Source organism: Lepidochelys kempii, chromosome 3 (assembly GCF_965140265.1).
Source record: "Lepidochelys kempii isolate rLepKem1 chromosome 3, rLepKem1.hap2, whole genome shotgun sequence".
NCBI classification, from domain to species: domain Eukaryota; kingdom Metazoa; phylum Chordata; order Testudines; family Cheloniidae; genus Lepidochelys; species Lepidochelys kempii.
This window is the reverse complement of record NC_133258.1, coordinates 36,239,124-36,261,598: the sequence shown is the minus strand read 5'-3', so window position 1 is coordinate 36,261,598 and position 22,475 is coordinate 36,239,124. Positions and strand designations below refer to the sequence as shown.

The window sequence follows — 22,475 nt, the reverse complement described above, 5'->3', positions numbered from 1 at the left end:
AGTGGGCCACAGGGGATGGATCACTCCATGACTGCCTGTTCTATTCATTTCCTCTGAAACACCTGGCATTGGCCACTGTTGGAAGACAGGATACCATTGGTCTGACGAAGCATGGCTGGTTCTTGTGTTTTTAAAAGGGCTGCTCTCTGCAGACAGATGTAGTAATTAGAATTTTAAAGGTGCAGGAAATAATCACAGTGTCTAGATAATATAGAAAGAAAAAGAAAATGTCCAAGAGGATAGAGTGCTAGTCTGACACTGGGGAGATGTGGATTCGGTTCCTTACTCTACCACAGGCTTCCTGTGTGATCTTGGACAAGCCACTTAGGCTATGTCTACACTGTAATTAAAAATCCACAGCTGCCCCGTACCAGTTGACTTGGGCTCAGGAGGCTTGGGCTGCAGGGCTGTTTCATTGCAGGGTTGACTTCTGGGCTTTGGGTGGAGCCTGGGCTCTAGGACCCAAAGAGGTGGGAGGGTCCCAGAGCTCAGGCTGCAGCCTGAGCCTGGAAGTCTACCCTGAAAGGAAACAGCCCTGCAGCCTGAACCCTGCAAGCCCAAGTCAACTGGCACAGGGCAGCTGTTGGTGTCTAACTGCAGTGTAGACATACCCACTGTCTCTCTGTGCCTCCATTCCTGTCTGTAAAATGAGGATAATAGCACTTCACTTCCTCATAGGGGTGTTGTGAGAATAAATACACTAACGATGGTGAGGTGCTCAGGTAACGGTAATGGGAATGATATATAACATGTATACAAAGGGGGGGGGGGTGTCTTTGTCAAAAGAAAATTGTGGCAAGTTAGAGATTTTAGTAAGAGAATTGTAGTCCTCTTGGTAGAAGTGGGATATTATTCCTTGTATGAGCAGTCTGCTATTTGGCATAGGAGTTTATTCCTAATTTGGAGCTGAAATCATCTGCATTGTTTACTATGATTGGCTGTAAGGTTTGTTGATTAATGCAGATTTATTGACACTTTTGTGGTATGGAATAAGGTAGTGATTATTTTTCTTTCTGGTATTGATGTGGCCCTGATACAATTACATTTAGAAAAAGGGAAAGGAGGGAGTGGGATGTGGGTGTCAGACAATGATAAAACAAGGAGAGCAGCAGGGGACAGAAGTCAGCAGAAACACATCATCCAGATGTGTGTTCATCTGGCTGGGATTGGAATTGCTGAAAACACTAGATCCAGAATGCACAGCTTCACTAATTCTCAATGTATGAATGGTAAATGCTTTCAATTTGAAGCAACATTTACAATTTAGCAGCAGCAGTTCCAATCTTACTTGTGCGTGTGTCTATAAAAGTAAACTAGGTTTATGGCTAAAACGAGGGTTAGGTCAGGAACACATACAGCAAAGTGAAGGTGTTACTTGTAAACCAGCCCTCTGGAACACCTCAGATTGTATCAAACAGCCCTTGGTAAAAGAGAAGCAAATAGCATTGCAGTAGGTTAGCAGCATAAAGCTTGCGGGGGTTGGGGGGGGGGAAAGCATCACCTACTAAATCTTAGCTGTTCAGTTTCTTAATAAGAGTATAAACATTTTGCATATTATATGGACACCAGCAGCTTGAAAATTGCATTTCTGTTGGGAAATTTTATGCTCACTATATTACAGGTAGCACATAAAATTACTGTAACTTCCAGAAACTGACAAAAAAAATTGTCTCTCTATTTTCAGTTTATTTTGTGGATTTGACAGGATTTTGTGGATGGTCAGTTTCAGCGTATCAGCGAGGCCTCAATTTACAGGCTTACGTACAGACTTAACTTGAATCATGTTAGTAGCTTCAATGAATTCAAGTTACGCACGTGCTTAGTCTTTCTAAGATCAGGGTTTGCTTCAATTTTACCAGTCCCAGTTAGGAAATGTTATGTTTGAATTATATTATTTTTAATATATGAAATAAAGGTGAATTGAAAAACTTTAATAAATAAATTTTTAAAAATTTAGATTCCAAATCAATAAGGGAATATATGTATCCATTTTAAAATTACAACTGCATTTACCTTTTAATTTTTAAACAATACTTGGAGATTATGTCCTCTTTTTCTTACTTGGCAAGAGCTGAGCTCAGTAGTCTGCAGGAAAATGTTCTGCGTATGGAACACTTCTCTCTGCATGGGACTACCAGGGGAGAGATCTAGCAATATCTGCCCAGACAACCATTAACTGCCTGATTTTTAGTCAGGTCTTCTATTGGCTGCCATCTAAGCTCTAAAGGCCCCTTTTCCTTCCCCTCCATGGCTGGTCAGGTTGAACCAGGGCCCCTTATAAGGGGATATGAAGTGGGGAGGGAAATGTTCTTTCCCCTTTTTGTCTCTTGGAACAGATTCAAATGTCTTTCCCCACCCTAAGTATGTCTTGAAAGATCCATGGTCAGCTTTCTGGGTCAACTGTAGGTCTGCAGGTGCCATCTACTTCCATCCTTCTGTGCACTCTGCAGTCTTTCAAGTAATTTGAGTCTCCCTCCACTCTCCTGAAGCTATACTGTGAGGTGACAACGCAAGTGAACTGCTGCCACCAGTAACTGCCACCACCAGAGTTTATGCTAACATTTTCTCACTGCAGATACTCAATATAAACCAACAATGGATCTTCAGTCAATTTAGGATTAGCCCTTATTTTGCTCATAAACTTGCCTACCTCACCACAGAAATATGCTACTATGAAAAACATCGCATAAATGACAGATTCTTCTGTTGATTACACCCGTGCAACCTTGTCAAAATCAGCAGGGCAGAATTTGGCCCTTTGTGTGTGTCAATTTGTGATCTCATCGTGGCAAGAAAACTAATTAAAGGCCCTTTCCTGCATTTCATGTGAACCAAAAGTATCAGGTGGGCAAGGAATGCAAGATCAGTCCCTAAGTAATGTCCTGCCAATCATACCCATCCAGATCATTAAGAGGAATCTTCCCCTCACACTTAGAATCACAGAATAATAGGACTGGAAGGGACCCTGAGAGGTCATCTAGTCCAGTCCCCTGCACTCATGGCAGGACTAAGTATTATCTAGACTCATATGTTTGTATCATTCCAGCTGGAAAAGCTCTTATGTTTTTATGATAATACACTAAGGATACTACACTGTAAAATTACAAAGACATTCATAAGTGCCAGTATTTTGGGGGGGCGGGTGGGGGAGGAGGAAGGAAAGGATGTTTACAAATATTTTCATTATGTGCAACACAATGTGGGGGGTTTTTTGGGAGGGGGGGTGAGATGAGGGGAGCTGGGGTGGCAGGAATCTCTGAACTGAGAGAATATTCTAATTAACAGCAAAATCATCCTGTCAGATGGAATCCCATTTTGTGGGATTCATAAAACAGCTAAGAACATTGGCTTTGCTTTGAACTTTTTGGGGAAAAAAGGGAAAGCCATACTTTCAGACAGAAAACTCATTTTATTCATAGGTATTCAGAAAGAAAAAATTCATATTTATACTGGTGATCTCATTGGAGAGGTAGTCTGACCTGGTAGCCCAGGAGAACAGGAGCATGAGGTACCCGAACTACAACTCCCATGAGGCACCATGGTGGCATTTACAAATGAAAATTTTAAGTTTCCAGCCAAAAAATTTGAGGGTGTTGATTTTTTGCTGAAAAATCTAAATTGTTTGTGGAAAAAATATCCATTTCCCAACCGGCTCGAATGACAATTATTTCTTCATTATAAATAATTATTTTATTATCAAGATTAATGAACTAAACAATAATCTTTGTAATACTGTTTGTTCTGCAGCTATGAAAAATATTAACTGATTAATTTCCCAATTTTGTACGTACAGTCTATAAGCCAGACATTTTTGTGTATGTAGAATGGAGGTAAAATGTTTATGAAACAATGTGCTATTTCAAACTGAAAACATAACTCCATTAGCAAGAGCCTTGCACATTAAAGACAAGATTTTAAATGAACTAAGTAATGTACTTTCAACCAACCTGATAGTATTGTGTTGACATTAACTAGGTTTGGCAGAACTCAATTTATTTTTTGTTATAATTTTGACAGAAAATATCAGTGCATTTTTAAGCATTTTTAGATATTTATTGATTTACACTTTCACAATTGCACAAAATTATGGATTTTAAACTACTGTTATTTTTATCAATTTAAATTTTCACAGTTACAGATTATTATAGGGGGAGATCATATTACATGACGACAGTGGAGATTCAAGATTCAATGTTGAGATTCAAGAAGTTTAAGCTTTATAACCATTAAAACACAAACTGTCATCACCACATCGTAATATACAAAGTAAATTTCCTCAAATCAAACTCGAATAAGTTCTCAAGCAGCATTTTTCATACTTTGCCTATCAGTAAATTTGTATTATCATTGATAGAACTATTTTTTCATCAATGTGTGTGTATGCGTGGCGAAATCAATATTTACTGACATTTACTAATAAAAATCTAATCCTTTCAAACCTAACATAAACAATGTTGAGTAGAAAGAGACAAAAGAGTGTTCCTTGTAACCCTGTGTTTGAGTTCACAACTTCATCAAATGACCATTTTTCATTCAAAACATTGGAAAGTGGGGAGAAGAGGGAACTTCTACTTTTGAAGCAGACTTGTGTGGGATGTTAAATAATCATATTTCTCACTGAATGTTGATATTTGAACATTCTAGTAGTTAGTGTCTGCTTATATTGACTAAACACATCTTTTACTCATCTCTAGGGAGGCAGACAGCTCCATGGACTCAAATGAGTGGTCTTTAAGAAAAGTACACCATGCCAGATCAGCTCCTGGCTGGAGCTCTCCACCTGACTCAGCTCTGTGCTCGTGGAAATAAAATTCTGAAGAGGAAAGTTGTCTCCGTGGACAGCAACCACAGTACCCGTTCCTTACACTGGTGGAGTCTGATTTCATACCTTCAATGATCGATGCCAGCACAGCTCAGAACTAGAGATTTCTCTCAGTCAATAAGGATGGGAGTCCAATGAGCTGAAAGACCCTCAAAGAGCAACTGGAGCTAGTGCTAGCCCTTATGTTAATCTTCCATCCCCCACTCACCTGCACCTGTAATACAGGGATTACTCTGAATTAATTTACCATCTCTCCCAGCGGGTTACTCTGTGGCCTGTTGCCAGGGCGATGACAGCATTTGCTGTGCTTGTGTGGGACATACACAGGAACCAGGATAGAAAGATGAGCAACTACATTCTGAGGCTCCAGAAGTCAGGACTGCATACCCTACCACACCAGCCTGACAAACCTGAGGAAAGCTCCCCTCATTGGGAGTAGGGTCTGAACAAAATGTAGCCCTTTCAATTGAAACTTTACACACAAGTGGTTCTTGTGGGATTATTCTTCTGTATAAAGTGATTCACTTTGCAGAGTCAGGCCCTTTGTTTTCTACTGAAACTGCCCCTTTCTTTATCAAATTTTAGTAGAGAGCATGTGTGTGCAGAAAACCCTGTATGAGCAGGTTATTTCCTCAAAGCTCTGTTCAGGCATGATGGCATGCACCGCAGTCTTGCTCAGAGTCTAGGTGATTTAATACATTAGTGTTTCATCTCTGGAGACTTGGGCCAGATCCAGTTTAGCAGAAAAGTGTCAATGAGTGTGGAGACCTTGCTCTAAATCCTTGACTTTATCTACATCACAGTCACTGTCAGGGGTGGCCTATAAGTAGCAGAGCAGGAGTCTGGCATGGCAGCAGGGAGGTGTACTAGAGGTGTTTGTGAGGAAGTTCGCACAACTTCCACCTGTAACATGCCTGGGTCTAGCCACTACTAATCATTCCCAAAATTATGACCACTAAAATGTACCTGCCTTCAAAATAAAACTGAGAAGCAGTGAATATCTGAGTACAGCAAGCCATTATGATTTATACATACATTTCACACAGTGGAAGGATTTGATTTTTAATCTCTAAAGAAATTCTGACTTCTAAAATGTCCATTGGTAAATGAAAGATGAATTTATTTTAAAAAAAAAAGGAGACAAGCATTTGTTCCTTCTACAACTGTTAACCCCTGTGTTGTGCAAGAGCAAGGCAAGGGTAGTTCCTTTTAAAAGGGGCCCTTACAAAACGCTGCCTGTTTAAAGCTTATGTTAAGAACATGGTTTCTCTTTTGCAGCCCTTTCTCTTACAATTCCAGTGCCCCTTGTCCTCATGCACAGGTCACTGCAATACCTATGCTCCTGACAGGGGAAATGTTGAAGAGCTTTGTCTGAAGCAGAAGCCTAAACTCTCCTTGTGTGGGCTGGAGTGAAGTGATCATCCTTCCCCCACTGTAGTGTGACCTGACCGCTGTCCTGAAATCCCCCCAACCCCAGGAGGTTTAAGCATAACACACTATTCAGAGAGTAAACACCTTATTCTACTGATCAGTCTGGCTCCCACTCCACAGAAAGTGCTGATATGGTAGCAATCATATAAGCACTAAGGACTGAATTCTGCCCTTAGTTACACCCATGCCATCTCAATAAACCCTATGACTTTCTGCAGGGCAGAAACAGGACAGAATAGATTTAACTTACAGTATTCCTTTTGCTTGTATTAAATAACTTACAGGGGGTGGGGGGATGTTAAATGTCACTGCTGTATAAAAGAAACACCATCACACATGGGTAAAAAGTTACTGAAAAAGCGAAAACAGCTTAAATAAAATATGTGGATAATTGATAATGGCGAACACTTCCCCAGGATAGCTAAACAGAGGGTCAGAGCTGAAATTCTTTGAAGTCAGTGGGAGTCTCTCCAAGGACTTCAGTGGGCTTTAGGTCAGTCCCAAAATGTTTTTCCAAGAAGCATAGAGGAGGGAATTCATTTGGCAAATGACTGCCTCTCTTAGCCACCCCATCAGGGAGAAGGGTATACAGTCAAAGAGAGATAGAGGGGAGGAGAGAGAGGAAAACAAGGGAGGAGAATCCACTATTTTTGTTATATCAGAACACAGGAGCTTACACTCAAGGTATTTTATAAATTATCTTATTTATTACTATTAATAGCTGTGACTCTTGTCTATCAAAGATCTCAAAGAACTTAGAAAAATCTTAATTAAGCCAGACAGCACTCTCTGTGCTAAGCATTATCTTTATAACTTTTATAAATTAGGAAACTGAGGTGTAGAGCATCTGGTTCAAAGTCACTGAAGTCAACAGGAGTCCATCCATTGACTTTAATGGACTTTTGAATTAGGCCAAAAGATAGATGAAGCAACCTGTCCAGAGACCCTGAGTGGGACAGTGGCAGATCTAGAAATACAGCCCAGTGGTCTTGACCCCGTATTTCTTTATTTTCACCCCAAAACCACATCCCCACCTGAACATGAACATTCACAAAAGTATTTATAACATAACAAGCACATAAGAGTGTTTCCTTTTCAGAATGTAATAACTAAAGTGGTCTGAAAAACTCTGAGAACTATAGACTCAGAAGGTGAAATGCTGGCCCTATTGGAATCAAGGACAAAATTCCCCTGGGACCAGAATTTCTTCCAGAGCTTACTTGTCCTGGTCATGGTTACTACATACTTACACAGGAAGCAACACTAATGCTATTGTTGTGATATGGATTTTTATTAAATATTCAAATAATAAAAGGAAAGGGAAGAAAAAACCCAACGATGTGGCCTGCAAAACCACAGAAAGGTGATTTTAAAACATTTGAAAAGCTTTCAGCTCTTCCTCTTCAGCCTATATAAACTCTGCCTCATCTTCCTGCAGTCTACCCCCTTCCCTCACCAGATATCAGCATGGCTCTTCTCTCAGATGAACACTACAGCACGTGTACATTTTGATAAGTGAAAGAAAAGAAAGAAAGAAATATTCTAAAAGTGAATTGGGAGAGAGCGTTTGGGACCTTCCCAGTGTAAACAAATAGAAGTGAAGTTATATAACCATTATTGTGGCAGCAATAGCCCTCCTGGTTGGTAAGGAGTGACATTGATTCGGGGGGGGGGGGGTTTGAAGGGTTAATTTTCCACCTTTTCAATGGTTTGACAGACATTTTCTTTGGGTTTATTTTTCCTTCTGCGACACATGCATTTTGTGTTTTTCAGCTTCAGTTGGAGGGAATGAGATGCAGAGGTGGGGTTTTCTGGCTGGCACACTGGTTAAGAATTCTGATTAAAGGAGCCAATCACAACAGAGGATGTATAGTAGCCAATAAAATACAGAGATTTGCTGATTCATGGTACAGTAATTTTGAAGTATTTGTAATGTAAATGCAGGTTCCTGTACTCTGGGCTGCCTGCACTATCAGAGTACATATTCCTATCTACAGCACACTTATTGAGCAATAGCTGTACTCTGATCATTCAAATCAGACTCTCAGAACCAATGAATATGCAGAGAATTGCATAACCGGAAAAAACACTACAGTTATGCACTGTTAACACATACAGCATTATTGCACTCTGACTGCCTCAGACAGTTCGATTTCAGCACAATTTTTATACAAGATTCTGTAGTGTGATCACAACAAGCTCCTCCAAGGAAGTCTTTGTCTCTAGTATACTGCTAGAGCACCAATGTAATTGGTGATTACTGCTATGGATTGGCTAAGAACTGGGCATGTGTTAAAATGTCCTATTATTTTTGTTACCCTGTCCTCCTTCCATCCCCCACACACCTCCATCCACTTGTTTATCTGATCATATCTTGTCTTTTATACTGTAAGCTCCTTGGGACACAGACTGTCATTTGCTCTATTTATTTGCACAAGGCCAAGCTCAATGGGACTCTGACTTGATTGATGTCTCTAAGCTCTACCACAATATAAATCTTAAATAATAAATAAGTCCCAATGACTTCAAATGAGCTTTGAGGAAGGAATTTATTTGAAAGTTGACTTCAATGGGACCACTAACGGGGTAAAAGGGCTATGCACGTGCTTTAAGTTTTGCTGGTTCGGACCTTAGCTATTACCTTTAAGTAGACTTGGAAGGTTTCAATTTTTATTGGTAAATGTTGATAAACAGCAATTCACCGAACACACAAACTGCCCAAAAAAATATTTCCATCAATAATAAAATGTACAGATAGGCAAAGAAAAATTCTGCTTGAGAATGTATTGATTTAAGGATATTTACTTTGTATATTTTGACATGTAAAGTTGATAATTTGTGTTTTTAACAGTTATAAAGCTTTAACTTTTTGAATCTCAACTACTGTCATTAAATAGTTATTGCCTTACCCCTCTCAATTTCCCACAAAATTATGAAAATTTTAAATCAATAAAGATAAAAAAGCTTAAAAATAAGTCATGTTATTATCTGTCCAAATTATAAACCAATAAAAATCAAATTTTGCCAAGCTTGTCTTTAACGTTTGAGTGAAGGTATCTCTATTGTATACATTTTGTATTTAGTTTGGCTGGAATTTGGTTTGTAGCCGTGTAACAATATTTTATTTCTCCAAACTTTCCTTGGTTTTTAAGAATGTTCACATTTCTAGAAGGTTGTCCCCTACCATGGCTTAGATTTTTCTTTTCCTGCATGTGTGTCCCCATTTTCCTTTTAAAAATCATCCCATCCCCTCCAGAAATTTTCCTGATTATTAAGATTTTTTTTATTTCAAATTATTTTTTACTTGTCCATATGGATAACCAAATAACCACATATTCCTCCCAGTGGTGTTTTCTCCTGCCTGTGCTCAAATCTGATGTATGGGATGCAAAAAGCCAACATTTGCACTTCATATCCCAAGAATGATCACACAAAAGTAGTTTTTTGCACTCTGTAAAGGTCCAGTGGCATATTCCTACACTTTTATTTCAATGAATTTATTTTTGTAAACATATACTCTGGCTGATTATAAAATAATTCCAATGCTGCTGTAGAATTCTCAGTTTGCCACAGAATATAGCGCTCACGTACAGCAGAAATCAAAAAAGGAGTATTACCACAGAAACCAGGTCCAATGTGCTTCAGAGTACACAAGGCCCAGAATATAAAACATGCTGAACTGGTTTTGGAAGAGCTCATATTCAGTAATTCCAACCACAGATAAACCTGCCCACTTGTGTACAAAGCACATGACAAGTGCTTCCCTCACCTCCAAGCACTTAAAGCTGCTGTAATTGACATTATGGACAATGGGCCTGCTTCTCCTCTCACCGGCTTCAGTACGAATCATGATTAATGCCATTGATTTCAGCAGAGTTACACCAGGGTGTAAAAAAGAGGTGATTGGACCCAGCTAGTCTAAACCAGCTCAAGCTTTGTCTTCACTGACACAAAGGTGGGGGAGTTGGGGTTTTTTTTTCATATTATTTTCAAAACAGCAAGACAACTAATGCATGACAGTTATCTACCTACGTGAAGACAAGGCATGTGTAGCGTTTACCATGAGGTAACTAGGCAAGCTCAACACTTCTTGTGGTTGACCTTGTGGTAAAACTAAGGTTCTGACTACATTGCAATAAAAGACACGTGGCCTGGCCATGACTTGCTCAGGTCAGCTGGCTTGGATTGCAGGGCAAAAAACTGTAGTGCAGATGTTCGGGCTCCAGCTGGAGCCCTGGCTCAGAAACCCGATTATGTGGGAAGGATCTCAGAGCCCAGACTCCAACCCAAGCCCTAACGTCTACACTCCAACGTTTAGCCCCACTGCTCGAGCCACATCACCCCAAATCAATTGACCTGGGCTCAGAGACCTGGTGCCGCAGGTTTTAATTTATCCTGAAGTGCCTTGTTTCCACTCTGTTTTTACAGTAAGATAGCTAACACCACACCCTTTTTTGTCCGTGAAGATGTAGCCTTAGAATACTAGTAGCGGGGAGTGGATTTTTTCCATGGAGCCAACCTCTCTCTCCCCTGCATGTGATCTTATTTCTTCCCAACATTGCCAAGAACAATTTCATTTCGACTCAAAATGCAAGACCAATGCCATGGGGTGTTAGGTGAAAAATAATTTTAAAAACTTTAGGTGTGCAAAAAAAGTTGATAAACTGCTAAATCAAGTTTAATGCAAGAGTATTTTAAAATTGGAAAGTTGTTTGAAGGGCTGCTTTTGGGATTGTGTGAAGGAGGCTTTGTCTTTTTAAGGAGGTTCTGAGTTTCTAGTTTTCAAAACATAAAATCTCTTAAATAAAACCCCAAACCAGTTTTTCCCCCCTTTTATTTGGTCTTGAGATATATCATCTCTCTCTATTTTACTTTAATGCCCAGCCTTCTGCCAGAGTACAATATTATTCCTCAAGAGTTGATAAGCCACACTTAGAATGAAATTTTTCTCTCAGTAACACCAGTGTACATCCAGAGAAACCCCACCGGTATCAGTGGGGACACTCTAGGTTTACACTGGTGTTACAGGGAGACGAATTTGGCCCTTAATCTTCTCTAGCTGTGACTAAGTCAAGTATTGTGTCTCTCTACAGTGCAATGAACCTACCTGTGCACATCACACAGCAAATCAAGCAGCACCATATTGTTTACATTTTCTTTTTGTATTAGGCAGCTTTGTATAGTCCCTACAACTTGATTCTGTGAATTCTCAGCATCAACCAATAACAATACAAAGGAAAGTGGTAAGAAGTATGGCATGGTGTTTTGATAGTGAGGCACTGGAATTAACCTGCTGCCCCTGCTCTACAACAAGGTTGACTTATAACGAACTTGCATTCCCCTTAATACAAACAAACAAGATAGAACTGGCAGTGAGGGAGGGGGGGTTGTTTGGGGTTTTTTGCTCATTTTGTCCCATCCCTCTCTTCAATTCACACTGTTTTTCATACTGCCTCATTATATTTTAACTTCTGTGATTCCATGAAAGGAGTTTAAGATGGAAGAGACAAATGAAGCCAACCAGAATATCTCCCTGCCAGTGCAGGATTGGTTCCTACAATATTATTTTCAGTGCCATAGACGTGAGATACCAAAGAAAAGATTAGTCTTTCCTCCCCAGCTGATTTTTAGGAAAAAGGGAAAGCGGACATGGTAAAAAACAGAACACTTCATTTAGAGGGACCTGAGCTGTGTTTACCTAAGAATTTTTTGCTCCTTTAGGGGTATTTTGAAGACTTAGTAGAAAACTACCCATAGTAGGACAAATTGAAGTCAGTGGAACTAGGTCTGTTTATTCTAGCTGAAGATCTGGTCCTAGGCCTTATATAGAGGTAAGGAACCTGCTTTAAAATCAGTTTTGGTTTTGACATTTTGTCCAACCATCTTATACAAGTCCAACATGCCCATCAGTAGACTCAAGTCAGGTTTTAACTCAGCTCTAACACAGTTTGGCCCCATTGCCAAAGGTGAGCCAACCCATGTTGGAAACCAGTCCAGTTGGATCATTCATATTTAAACATGGTTCCCTAACTTTGTTAAAGAGTCACTGTAGGCGGTGCTTGACACTTTATGGGGAAAGTGCAGGAATTCTGACTTTTTAATTCTAGACCCTGGTACAGTAAAGGTCTACTGAAACATTTGTGCTGGTTGTGTGAAGTGTCATAATCCTTCTGATCACAATTTTTATCTTTCTATATTTCCCTTCTCACTCTTTGTGGAACAAAATACCACCTTCTTGTCAATTAATTCCTCTTTGAATTATTTTATTCCCTGGAGTTCTGCAACCACAAGTGTGTTACACTTTTAAAAAGGCGATATCTGCACCACTATGAGTTTTGAATATCACCTGGCATTCCAGTGGCTGATGTGTCTGCACTGCGTTGTCTATCTAATATAGGTCAGATCCCACAAAGTAATCTGCCCATGCTGACTTTACGCCTGCACAGAGCTTCCATCATTACAGTGGGACTATGTGTGGGTATCAGTGTCAATATGGGTGAGTCCCTTTGCAGGATCCTTCTGTTTGTGCAGAGCTGAGCACATGAAGATGCTCAAATTGATAATAGTAACATTGCAAATATAATTTCAATGCAATGTCACAAGATGCACTGACTGCAAACTCCTCATTGCTGCACAAAAACAAAAGAAGAAATAGTGACTAATTCGTTTCTCTTAATTCCCCTACAATTATACGGCTGGCCATGAGAACTCTCAGGTTATGTCTACACTACAACAGCGGCAGCACTGCAGTTACACCGCTGTAGTGAACACACTTACTACAGTGACAGAAGGGGTTTTCCATCCTTGTAATAAATCCACCCCCTCAAGAGGGGGTAGCTAGGTCAATGGAAGAAGTCTTAAATGGGATTAACTATGTCTCTGCGGTGTGAGTTTTTCACATCCTGAGCACCATAGTTAGATCAACCTAAGCTTTAGGTGTAGACCAGGCATCAGTGACACGATAATGGACTAGTATCTTCTGATAATGGTTTCTTGAATGTATTTTGCCACAAAAATATAGATGTGTTTGTTTGGGGTGCAGGACTGTTTTGAGGAAGCTTAACAACAGAGTAGATGCGTGGGATTTTGAGTCTGTGTCCATTAGGTGAGTTTAATGAAAAAGTGATACTGCCTCTGTACTAGAAAGCCCTAGTGAATCTCTGTGGTCATTGGGCATTGATTTCATTTCACGGCAATCTCCAAAGCTACTCTCATATCAATGCCAAAGTACTATACTGCTATCACATGGTAAATAAGAAATATGCATTTTCCTGTTTATTCTCTTTTTCTGAAATTGATCTTTGGTAGCTGATCATCCAAAATAAATAAATAAATAAATAAATGTGGGGTTGTAGGCTTAGGTCTTTGTGTTGGTTTCATTGGAATAACACCCTAACCAGTACCTAATTCTAGGTACTGTATAAACACATAAAAAAACAGTTTCTGCCCCAAAGCATGCATCATTGATTGACGAATTAGCTGAATGAACTACCCTACCCAAAATATTGCATTACGTGTGTTGTCTAGGCAACTATACTATTGATTCCATCAGCATTTGTAATTGTCTCAAATCCTTACACCAGAGTAAATGTTTGGTTGTCATGTTATTAAGGCATATTAGGTAGGAATGTTCCACTTCCTTCTATCAGAATGCGCTTCAATAATCAAATTACCTCAAAGTAAAAAAGCTACCAAGAAAACAGAATAGGGAAAAAGAAAAGGAGTACTAGTGGCACCTTAGAGACTAACCAATTTATCTGAGCATAGGGAAAGGTGAGTTAGGTTCTATGTCAGCTGCGATTGGCTTACTTATCTCGAGCAAGTCCCTTAACCTTGCTGTGCCGTAGTTCACCCACGTGGAAAAGGGTGAAAACGATATAAACTACCCCAAAGGTATACGGTGAGTCTTAGTTAATGAATACATATTCATGCAGCACTTTGAAATCTTCAGATAAAAAAGAAGTACAAAGCATATTACTTATGTTTTTATCTAGTGCTTGTGATCTAGACTTCAGCAAAAGTGTATGCCCCAGACAGCTACTAGTCTGTAACGAAAAGAAAAAGAGGCACTAAGAAGCAGATATTCAGCTGCCCTCCACCTAGTCCAGTTACACGGAGGGCAAAGTGGGTGTAAAGTGCTGCACTTCTGGTTTAGTATAATTCCACACCCACTTTCCACTATGCAGATGCCTACACAATGTACCTTGTAAGGGAGACTCAGGACTTCAGATTCAAAGAAAACTAAAAAGAAAAGGAGTACTCGTGGCACCTTAGAGACTAACCAATTTATTTGAGCATGAGCTTTCGTGAGCTACAGCTCACTTCATCGGATACATACTGTGGAAAATACAGAAGATGCCTTTATACATACAAACCATGAAAAAATGGGTGTTTACCACTACAAAAGGTTTTCTCTCCTCCCACCCCACTCTCCTGCTGGTAATAGCTTATCTAAAGTGATCACTTTCCTTACAATGTGTATGATAATCAAGGTTGGCCATTTCCAGCACAAATCCAGGGTTTAAACAAGAATGGGGGGGGGGGGGGAAGGAGGGTGATATATGCCATTATGTACCAGCAATGCCCCTCTGCCATGTACATTGGTCAAACTGGACAGTCTCTACGTAAAAGAATAAATGGACACAAATCAGATGTCAAGAATTATAACATTCATAAACCAGTCGGAGAACACTTCCATCTCTCTGGTCACGCGATTACAGACACGAAAGTTGCAATATTACAACAGAAAAACTTCAAAACCAGACTCTGAAATTCCTGAAATTCATTTTTGTGGAACCCACGAGTGACTTGGAGGTGGTAGGAGGTGTAGCAATGTCTCTGGCTTAAGCACTTACGCTCCAATCCTGCAAACACTTACAGACATGCTTAACTATAAGTCAATAGTCCTATTAAATTCAATGTGTCTACTCACATGCATAAATGTTTTCAGAATCAGGGCCTTAGTTTGTTATAAAGATAGTCTTTTTTACCATCTATAAACGGCCATCTAATTCTCTGAAACAGTAAGAATTCTCTCCACAGATCCAGCAGGTATCTGTGGTTATTAATATTATGTCATATATGCATTCTGTGACATAACTGTGGGATCACCTCTCAAATCTGCCATGAGGTATGCATTGCTACATACATATGTCTGATGATGCACATGCAGAATATACCATATGACTGTTTATTTACTTAGAGCAGTCCAACACTCTTGATTTGCATACTGAAGCTCTAATTATGTCAATGGAGTGTCTGTACACAGTTTAAGAGCACTATGAAGCCCTGGGAGAGAGAAATTGGTAGTACTGATTAATTAGCTAGCAAGATAAGGTCCTAACCATGATCAGGAAATTATCATGAAGCCTTCAACAGCTATCACTTATTAAATGTTTAATAAGGACAAAAAGTTACTTGCTGATATTAAAAGCTGATTTATTGATACAAGTTCACTAACCCTTTCAATAGACCACTGTTTTGATCATTAGTGGTTCAGTCTATTTGTAAACAGGTGCGATACCATGCCTCTGGAGAGGACAGGAGAACAATTCTTGGCTAGCATTATGGGTGTTGAGATCTCATGGGGACAGATTGTTTTTTAACTTACTAAAACCATTATAATGATTTATCAGAAAAACTGTATTCAGTAATGAAACTTCAAATTCAATGTGAGTAGTCATATTTTTGGACAAACTGATTTTTGTCAAAAACCAGCGAAGGCACCTGATTCTTAACAACGCAATTGATAAACCACAGGTAAAGTAATCATGTTTCAGAAACTGAATTCTATTGAACACATTTTTAATGTAATATGTTTAAACAGTGGAGGATTGTGCTTTTGCTTCCAATAAGGTCAATGACAAAACTCGTATTGATTTTGATGGGAGCTGGATTGGGACCTTAATTCTGTTAATATGGCTATGTATATCGAAATGTCTCCTTATTCTAAGGTTCATGTCTGGCAAACTCCTCTTGGATCAGTTACTACTGATCTTTTTGATATTCAAAAAGGCAAGTAACCATTAAATGTATGTTTAAGTACTAATTGAAACACTAGGTCAGTTTTAGTCACTGGCAGGGTTAGACAGAATATAGAGCTACAATTGCATCAAAGTTCCTTTCTCATGGGTTTTAATCTTTAGATTTGATAATTCCAGATTTCAAAGTAAATTGGGTTGGATTTGGCTCTATGGTAATATAATAATCTAAATGCTCTGATATACATGGAAGCTTCTGCATTTGTCTTTTTTATATTTTTTTTACTTTCAAATGGACAGCCCAAACAGACTCTACTGGCCTACTAGACTACATGGTGCCAATGCTTCAGATGTCACACACAGAGGTCATAGATGAGTAGCAGTGAGCCAGGCCTTTCTGTCTGCACACACATAGCCAAGAGATCAGTATATGCTGTATAACCAAGGCACACCAAAAATATTACACTGGATATCATAATATCTAATACCTTCCACAAACATGTCAAAAGTTCTAAAAATACTCATACAACATACCTTGCCTGTGCTCATCAATATGGTTTCTAAAATATTTTAAGGTATTTTACTTAATTACATTCCTTGTGAAATCTACACACGTTCTCCCCAAAGAAGTTTCATATCATGATGGCTCTCTATAGCTGTACTTATTCCCTGGTATCAGTGTTGTGCACAGCCTTGCAGCACATACAGCTTCACATCCAAACTTGGGCCTCTTACTCCTTGAGACAATGGAGGAATAATTCAGCATCCCTGAAACTATCTTCTGAGACTCCTTATTTAGCAGCTGGACTGGCATAAGCTACTCTTAAATTTAGAAAATTAAGACATTTGATTTAGCTAATCATTCTGGGGAAGGAGATAAGAATTAAAGGGATGAGCCAATGGCAGTCAGCAGCACAAGAGGGCAGGGGAAACCCTTTAAAAGGTATTCCCTGATCCTGAAGCGTGAGTCTCTGCTGCAGCACAAAGGAATCCCAGAGCATTTGCTGTAAGTGAAAGAGAGATCACTCTCCATAGTTTATCCAAACAACAAATCAGAGATGTCTTTTCTTATTTCATTGTGGGGGGTTTGTTTTTGGACTGAGCAAATGTTCATGAAGTGACAAAGATGGACAGGGTTAAATGCTGTAACATAGCACTTATTCATGCCACATTAGGCAGAGGAACACTAACATTAGGCATAAAATTTTATTCCCTTGGTAATATACTTCTGTCCAGATGAGAGAGAATGGGAGAAGAGGGAATTTCCCTTGGAAAAATAAAGCAAGCCATTCACAGATTATATAAAAACTGGCCCTCTTTCAAGTAAATATCCCCATTCTCCCAGTCTTTGTGAAATGTGTGATGATTTGTATAACTATTCCTGTAGCAGAGACCAGTGAAAACATAGGCCTTTCATTGCTCAGTCTGAAGGATCATCTGCATTACTGAATCTATAGTATTTGCCCCTACATTCTTCCCTTAAAAAACCTAATTAGCCACAACACACAGGAGGCTATATTACATTGTCAGGTCTTAAATGTAAAGGGCTAAATTAATCACTGGTGTAATACAACATAGATGTATTTGGCTCAAACTCTTATTGTATATATCAGGGCCGGATCCAAAATTCACTGAAGTCAGTGTGTGTCTTTTGATTTAATTTGAGTGAGAACAAAAGAACAGCCTTCTCAGACCCTACCAAGCAAGTAATTTTTTAAAAATCCACAGCCTTACCCTGATTCTCCCCACCGCTGCAACTGGTGATGAGCAACACGTTCCACAGACACAGACTCCAAAAACAGCTGGAGTGTTGCCAGATGGACATTCATCCATAGTATACCATGCCCTTTTTAATCAACTTCCTAATTAAAAAATGCCATGCTGGCATGAAGTATGAGAAACGTAGGCTTCAAATTATTCACAAAATAATAGCCCCCCAACACAAGGTTGGTTGAAAATCTATGATCTTACAGATGTTTATATCTCTGCACCAGGCAAACTCATAATCAATTTCCTTATGCCTCACCCTCAAGATGTATTAAATTTATCCTGAAGGAAACTGGTTTCAGAAACCAATTGCCCAGATGCATTAGGCAGGTGGGAGTTTCAGTGAACCAAAGGGTCTACTGGCAGATGCAACATTGATTTCTGAATATTCAGTCTACCAGACAGCTCCATAGCAGACTTGATTTGATGGTTCTCTATGGGGTGCCCTGCAGCCTTGATTACTTCCACAACCAGGTTGGCTAGGAGTGTTACATGATGACTGTGCTCTGTGTTTTCAGCTTCAGTGTAAACGTATCTCTACAACAAATTGGATCTGAGATCTGATCAGACTTAAAACCCAAACTTATAACTATGCTTACTGCTCTCATGCCCCACTGTTTGAGCCCATTTAAGGCCCCCCCCCCCTTAAGTTCTTTATCATTAAAATTTGCTGCTCTCACTCCGAGTGAGATGGTCATGATGGTTCTCATCAAAGCAAGATATTGTAGAAATTCTATAGGGAAAAATCTCTCAGCATACTAAATATATTTGCTTTTCTCATGACTTATTGATCTAAGGCATGCTTTATTTAGAGAATAGTGCAACACATGGGCTGAATGCTGATTCACTGCATGAAAATCTGGGTGCACTTCTATGGTGTTTAAACCATCTTTATTAGGTATCATTAGGCCTTCTCATCACATGGGGGGGGGGGGAGAAAGAGGGGGCGAGGAAGAGGCGGAGGAGTCAGCAAGTAATTTATAGCCATGAAGTTTTCTTGCATTATACTATCAAGAACTTCACAATTGCATTCAGAGTTGACCTATGTGATGCAAACATTAACCTAGTTCAGATCAATTTAAATTACATGCAACATTTCCACAATAATGTTCAGTGGTACAAAATTTTTGAAAAGCTATTCTGACACCAGTGAGACAACTACAGTACTCAGAGTTCATCAGGAAATGGTTTCCTATGTCAGAACCTTTCATTTTTAAAGTGTACTTATATTATGTATTTTAAAAAATAACGTACATGCAGATTACTCATGGAAATGCTGATGGAACTATAACAATTCTGTATTTTCACTGCCTTAGTGTATAGCAAGATTGGTATTCAGAAGAATACTTTTCCACCATTCATGTAGCAAAGTTTCAACACCTGAATCAATATTTTAGATATTTTTGCTCATAATATTTGCATTTGATTAAAACAATTCCTTTTTATATACTTAGCTCTTCACCATTAAAATGAAATGAAACCAAAAGTAAAGGGGGGGAAAAAAACCCAAAACTAGTTGCCTATAAATCCAGAGAAATAATAAACTAATAAATATATTTTAAGTCTCTCTCCTTCTTATTTGTCTTTGTATCCATACAGTAGCTTGATTCTACAATTCATAAAAGATGCAGTAATGTAGAGTAGAAGAAGTCCTCCTATGACTGAAAACTATTGTGATACAATTTGGTCCCCTTTAAAAATGCAGAAACATACCTGAGTAGTACAGTCTAAGACAAAGAAACCACTGCAGATGAAAACACTAAACCAAACTATTCTCCTTGTGTTGCCAGTTCATGCTGCTAGATTGAAATGCAAATAATTTAATATTTCATCCTCCAGAAAGTTTAAGGTGTAAATTAAACATAACATGAATTCACACTTTTATATTAGCTTAAAATGTATTGAATTTTGAATCTGCCAGTTATAACTGTTATTTCTTTTCTTTGTTTCAGTCGATAAATGAATATAATGAAAAAAAAACAGCAATAGAGACAAATGACTTTTTTCCAGTTAGATTCCATTTCATTGTATGTAGTTTTACCTTACTTTGTTTTCCTAATGTTTAGAATTCTATTCTGCAATTCAATGTAAGCTTATTTGTTTAAAATGCATACAACTATATATGCACTCTTATATAATCAGACTACATGTCTTCACCCTAACAACCAAGTTTAAGCTAAACATTCAAAACTTGAACAAACACTATGAAATGATCAAAAGCAACTAAAAACTGCTTGTTAAGAGAGAATAGTTTATTCCAACATTTTTTGTTTGGAGCTTTTGGCATGGTGAAGACTTCTTCTGCTTGTTTGGTATTTTATGAAAATAACTACTACACAAGTATGAAATGCCAAAAAGATAAAAAGCTATATTCCCTTTGAAAATATTCACTGTTGTTCTCCAAAGCAAAATAGTTAAAGATGACTCCTAAAAATACAAGCCTCTAAAATGAAAGCCAATCATTCTTTAACTTATCTGCAATAGTCAGAAAGCTATGTAAAGACAATTCAAGGATAGTAATTTCTATCTAACATTAACAGCAGTTAAAAAACTAGGTCAGTTAAAATGAAAATCTCCATTTTTAAGGAGATTAAGAACCATTAAATCAGGATAAAACTATTCCTAAATGACTATACAGAGAGGGAAGCAAATTCAGCCAAATATTAAAATATTCCATGTTGTAGTATATACATTATAATTATGTAAGAAATATATATCAATGGATGATCTATTAGAAAACTAGGATTTTATTAATGTTCAGTATTTTCTGGCAGAATTTTGAGTAATTAAAAGCCTGTTTTTATTTATTTTCTTGGTTTTTTCAGCCTGCTCTTCAATAAAGAGCCTCTCTCAGCAACACAGAAATCACGATTTTTCCCTCCCACTAACAATATGCAGATCTATAACTTAAGTTTGGGTTTTTAGAATAATTAGTGAGTTGGCTGGTAAATAAACTACAATCTTATTCCAAACAGGAAAATACATACCAGTTAAAATTAATTACTTCTAGGCTTTAATTGAAATAGCATTTACTAATGTTAATGAATGAATGGACATTGTTCTAGCAAATATTAAATATATTTAATAATGGAAATTTGCAAATGCAAATTTCAGAAAACAATTACAAAGGGCTAGATCCTGCTCCCATTGAAATGAATGGCAAAACTCCCCACTGACTTCAGAGAGAGCATGTTCTTGCCCTGAACAGTTGAGATAATCTCCAGATCTCTGAGTATGAAAATATGTTCAGCAGTTTAGCAAAAAGGTACAGCAAACTGGCTATTCTATTGTTACTGTCCAGAGAGTTGAACTTTCCTTCACTTTCTGAACAAGAGCAAAGTGATCTGAGAACAATAACAGTGAGAAAAGGGCATATTTACCTTGAGGGAATATCAAAGGGAAAGCTGAAGAATTGCAAAACAAAGTAGTCCAAATGAATTATCTGTGCATTGCAGTCCAATTCTGCACCTTAAACTAGGCCAGAGTCTGTCAGGCAATCATTTCAGCACCAGCCACCCTGCCTTCCATCTTAAGAGATTCACCCAGAAAATTGACAAACCTGCTCCACGACAACAAAACTCTTCTAATGCTTTTGAACGCCCACCATTTGTTCTCCATTCATCCAATCAACTTTTCACTGCACATCTTCTCTTGCTACCGAGGCTCAGAGAGGGGATCACTTCTCATCTGTATGCTAATTATTTTGCCACATGGACAAAAGTAATAATGCTTTTAGACAGGAAACCAACGGGCCTGAAGTAGAAGACAGAAATTAATAAATTGACACCACTAAACGATGCAAAAAAGATGGGCATGCGTGCAGCACTGTGGCTGATGGATCAGCTGTAACCTCCATTTAAAAGCAGCAGACAGACAGGCGATGGGCTACAGCAAGCCTAGGCTGTGTAGTATGCATCAAGCACCAGTTCCCTTAGAGACCATATTACTGCAGCAGAACATCAGTGGCATATTGCTGACTTACCCTCTCTCAGTCTGCATCCTTTAAGCAATACAAAACATATCCATTTCCCCAAATCCTAACGTTGGCGGGTGGGGGAGGAGGACTGCACCGCTAAGCAAGATATTTTTTCAGCTATAGTTTTGGCTTAAAAAAAATCAATATTTTTTTAATTCTCCTGTTTATTAGGCTTGCAATAGTCAGACAAGATTGGGGCTGTCTACTAGAATGCTTCCTGCATCGTACCCACAGGCCCCTAAATCTCTGGAACAGAGTGTGTATCATGTGCAGTGCTGTATTTAATGTAATAGATGGGAACCATAAATACCAGTCAGACTGTTAACAGATACGGAGTAGGTGATACATCTAAAAATACCTCCTCTAGCTCCTATGGTAAAATGAAGCTTGGGTAAAAGAAATCTTCGAAAATTCAGCAAACCTGTACACTTTTAAATGTTTATTGTTTTTAAAATGATTAAAAATAAATATAAGTTATCTGCTTGCCACTAAAACCACC

General features: G+C 38.6%; 1 protein-coding gene across 9 annotated transcripts in view; it reads right to left on the bottom strand.

Moving 5' to 3' along the window:
* MYT1L (myelin transcription factor 1 like) overlaps window positions 1–22,475 on the bottom strand; it is a 380,247-nt gene that overhangs the window by 351,427 nt on the left and 6,345 nt on the right. For 2 of the 9 annotated variants that reach the window (XM_073336130.1, XM_073336125.1), the window contains exon 1: window positions 21,381–21,537. The exons of 6 other annotated variants lie outside the window; for them this stretch is intronic. The gene's annotated coding sequence lies outside the window, so the exon portion shown is untranslated. Of the gene's footprint in view, window positions 1–21,380; window positions 21,538–21,982; window positions 22,183–22,475 lie in introns of those variants that run through there. One more of the 9 variants, XM_073336124.1, reaches the window with a different exon arrangement.